This window comes from Vicugna pacos, unplaced genomic scaffold (assembly GCF_048564905.1).
Source record: "Vicugna pacos unplaced genomic scaffold, VicPac4 scaffold_19, whole genome shotgun sequence".
In the NCBI taxonomy this organism is placed as follows: Eukaryota; Metazoa; Chordata; class Mammalia; order Artiodactyla; family Camelidae; genus Vicugna; species Vicugna pacos.
Genome location: NW_027328740.1, coordinates 54,857,080 through 54,861,303, shown reverse-complemented (window position 1 = coordinate 54,861,303; position 4,224 = coordinate 54,857,080).

Genomic DNA, 4,224 nt, shown 5'->3' with positions numbered 1-4,224 from the left:
TTATCACTGTCTTATTAAGTTAATGTTAGTAAAATCTAAGCATTAGTTCAATAAGTGAGTCTTTTGTTTAAAAACAATTTTGCCAATAGAAACTCAATTTATCAATACTGTGATTGTTATGATCATGAGGAAATGGAATGTGGTCTTCAGGGCTTGTGAGCATTTATTAAAAATGTGTTGACTGATAGGTGGTCCAAATGGTCTTGCTTCTCAGTTATTATTGTTAAAAAGCTTATTCAGTTAGTGTTAGCTAATATTATGTAATTATATATTATACAATTAGGAGGCAGGGAAAAGGGGACTCAGAAATATATAATAAATGTGAAAGCTGAGTTTTTCACATCTATAATAGTATCTTATCTTTGGAGAAAGGGGAGAGACAAAAAGTAAGCTCAAAGTTTTCAGGCTATGTTTGCCTGAGAAACAGAGACATCTATGACCTTAATCCAATTTCTTTGTGTTTGATTTGGGAATAGAGGGGAGACATCACACTTATTCCATTAGATTTTTAGAATTCAAGTACAAGGGTGGCCTGTGTTCTTTTCTTCTCACTGAACCACAAGCAACAAATCTCCCAAACAATGATTGTCACATGTGTCTGGCTGGAGAGGGAGGGTCTCAGTCTCCCAAGGGCTTCTGTGCTCCAGCAGAGTGTGGTAGTTCCAAAGTGTTTCCTGTTTCTCAAAGAAACAAAAAGCACATAAAATTAAAAAAATTAATATGTTTCAGAGTTCCTAATATGGAGAAAGCATCCAGTAAGAATGGCGGTATAAAACTATAGTATGAGGTCCATGAGAGCAGGTACTATTATTATTTTTCTCTGGATTTCAGGCACATAGTAAATAGATAAATAAAAAAATAAACAAATAAATGCATGTTACTGTCTAAAGACAATGACACCAAGGTTAAGAATGCTGTGTTTTCCAATGCTTTGGGGGTAGACGTACCCTCTAGAATACAGGAACAATCCTGTGGAAAGCAAAGTAGGGATTAGTCAAGGTAACTTTCTTTCACTTTGGAAAATGGAGCCTTAAAATATGAATTAAGCTCATTAGAGGAATAAAGTTGCACAGCTTACAATATAGAGATTGTGAGTTAAAAATTATACCCATGGAATTTGCAATTATATGTCAGTAAAAATTAAAATTATGTTCCTCAAGTACATTAATTTATTTTCTCTCCAAAATGGGTAGAAACTATAGACATGAGAAGGATAGCTATTGTAGATCATCTTCTATCAATTAAAATAATTTATTAAGACAAGATTGGATGCATTCAGGGTGGTATGGGGAATTTTTTACAGTGTTAAAAAATGGAGCAAAATATAAATGACAGCAATAAAAAATGGTCACCTCTAATGCAAGAATTAAGTTGGGTTTTAGAGAAGTACATTAATTCTTTCAGACAAGGAGAAGCTCGTCTGAGGCTCATTACATGTGTATATGACATCCTTTTTTATTCTCTCATTGCTTACAATCCTTTCTTACTGAAAAATGGGAGAAATGTTCTTCATTAATAGAAAGAATTGTGCTAAGTACAGATTATTTGAAATACATGTTGTGGCTGATGCAATATCGGCATGTTTATTATCACATGGGAAACTAAGAACCACTCCCACCCACAAATGCAGCACAGTCACCAGGATACAGAGAAAACACTGTAAAAAAAATGAGGACAAAAAGCAAAACCTCAAATCCATTTAGCCCTTTAATTAATTAACTAATTTCAAAAACTCTAATTCTGCTGAGAGTTATTTTGCTCTTGAGTTTCATTTTCCATTACAGGTGATGCCATCTGTAGCATTTTAATTATCTCTGCAGCTTTCTGTCCATATTCTCCAGTGAGAAAGCTCCACAGTGGGAAATCCAGCTCTTACAAAGCCTTCTGAATCATGCAGTGCTGACACCAGATGAGATGTTCCCAAGAACATTTTTTCTTCATGCACAAGTAGGTTCATGCACAGGTAGAGTCTGTGTATTTTCATAAAGTCAGTCTGGAGTGTGAGCCCTCTAGGTTGCCCTTGTAATTCTCCATAGGAAGAGCATGTTCTGGAAGGGTTGTTAGGAGGTGTAATTAGAAAGGCCTCACTGTGGCAGTGGTGGTCAGCTGTGGTTGGGGGCTCTGGTTTGATGCCCTTGTCCAAGAAATGCAGTCATTCAGTGGCAAAAGTGTACACCATACTACCTAACAAACAATGAGAGTTCTCCCTATAAAGGGTCACTATGTGGCAATCAAACCTTTGTGTTTCTGTTTTCTCTGCTAAAGACATTTTCTCTTCAGTGCAAGTGCTGGTCTCAGTCTCTCCCTCTTTGTCTTTCTGTCTCTGCTTATCTCTCTTCCTCATATACAAACATAAAGTCATGAAATTAAACTTTTATATAGTACTAACACATATAAGATACAAGTAACATGTGTTCAAATACAGTTCTTGATAAAGAAGAACACTGGGCCTCAAAACATTCATAAATGATCCTGTGCTCCTTAGAATCCAGACCATCTTTTCCTCATTCTACCTTCTACAGACTAGTGGTTGGGGTTTCACATGGGGGTAACCTGAGGAAACATCTTTTCCTTGCATGTGATCTTCTAGCATTCTCTGCCCTGTTACAACTTGCTCCCTGGGGAAGCCTGTAAGACTCGGGCAGTTGTAAATCATGGGCCCAGCATTTCTTAGGATGGCCAATTATCTTGGTTTGCCCAGGACTGAGGTGTTTCTCTCAGTCAAAACTTAACATTCCTAGACCGGGAAATTTCTGGCTAAATTGGGTGGCAGCTGTTTATGTCACATTCTCCCACCACAGACTGAACTGGTAGCAGACATAGATGGATTTCATTACAGGGCCAACTGTTTGAATCTCATTCTGCTCCCCTGTGCAGATTTGTCATTCAGTGGCTACTAAAATTGAAGGCCTCCTTGGAGCTGAAGTCTTGGCTCATGTAGCTTGACTTACGCACTGATACGCTTCTCACTAAGTGCTTAAAGCCTGATACCGTTTTCCTTTTGCTTATGTTTCTTGATGACATTTGCTATAAAGTGAAAAAACAGTTTAAAAAATTCTCATTACATATATAAGGTTTATTAATCATCAATTAAATCAATAACGTTGTAGAAATTGTTTCTTTAGAATGCCTGTATAGAGTGTATAGAGGAGGCTGGGAATATAAACAGATTTCTTACCTAAATATGTGGGAAATGGTTAATTATTTGGAAGAAGAGGCAAAAAGAATCATGCAGACCTCCCTGCAGCACAAAAAGGATATTTGAATAGATTTGACAGCATTCTCTATTTCCCTTATCAGTTTATGGTTAGATGAGGTAACACCTCTTTGTATTTGACATTTTGGCAGAGGCAACCTAGAGTGTAGGTCTTTTTACTTTACTTTAGTCACTATCAACATTCCAGGGGAGGATGAAAATCATCTCATTTTTCCAATCACCATCTGATATCTATCATGTAAATTTCAACCAAGAGTTGAGTAGTGGGAGGCACAGATATAACAAGGAAGCTAAGATAGAGACAAATTCTAGGGGATGAAAAAGGAAGGACAGATCTCAACTAATAATGGGTAGGAAGAGAAATAGGCAAGAAACAGGTTGATCATAACAGCTTATTATAGATAAAGGAAGAACCAGTGATTTTTCTGGAAATTGTTAACTACATGAATGAATGGATGAATAAATAAATATTAAAGTGATGATGATGTTTTTCTAATTTGTACTTTGATGGCAAATACAGGATATTTTCATGAAGAACCATCAGCTGTGCACTCCCATGGCTCATAAATAAATGGACCATAAGTAAAATCTTACTGCTGGTAAATGAACTCAAAATATTTAAACTAGCATATAAGAATGTGCTAGAAGGAACCAGAATCCAGACAGATCAGCCATCTTAATCTGATACAGTCAAATAGTAAAAAAAAGAAACTTCTTCTCTAAACCCTGAAAAATTTTCCTTCACTTTCTGGTACATTTAAAAATTTTCATTGAAGTGTAAATAATTATAGAATAATAACACAGTCCTTCATTTAGTATTCTGTTTTTCCTAATTTATTCAAAGTTCTAAGAAAAAAGGAAGAGACTGGAATAGAATGTGTTAATGCTTCAAGACACAAGGGAGGAGAAGAGTTTAAAAAAAATGGAGGTGATGCTTCAATTTATCTCTTTTAGGCTTCTTTGCAACATGGACAATGGCTGGCAAGGATTCATTTTCTTATGTTGAT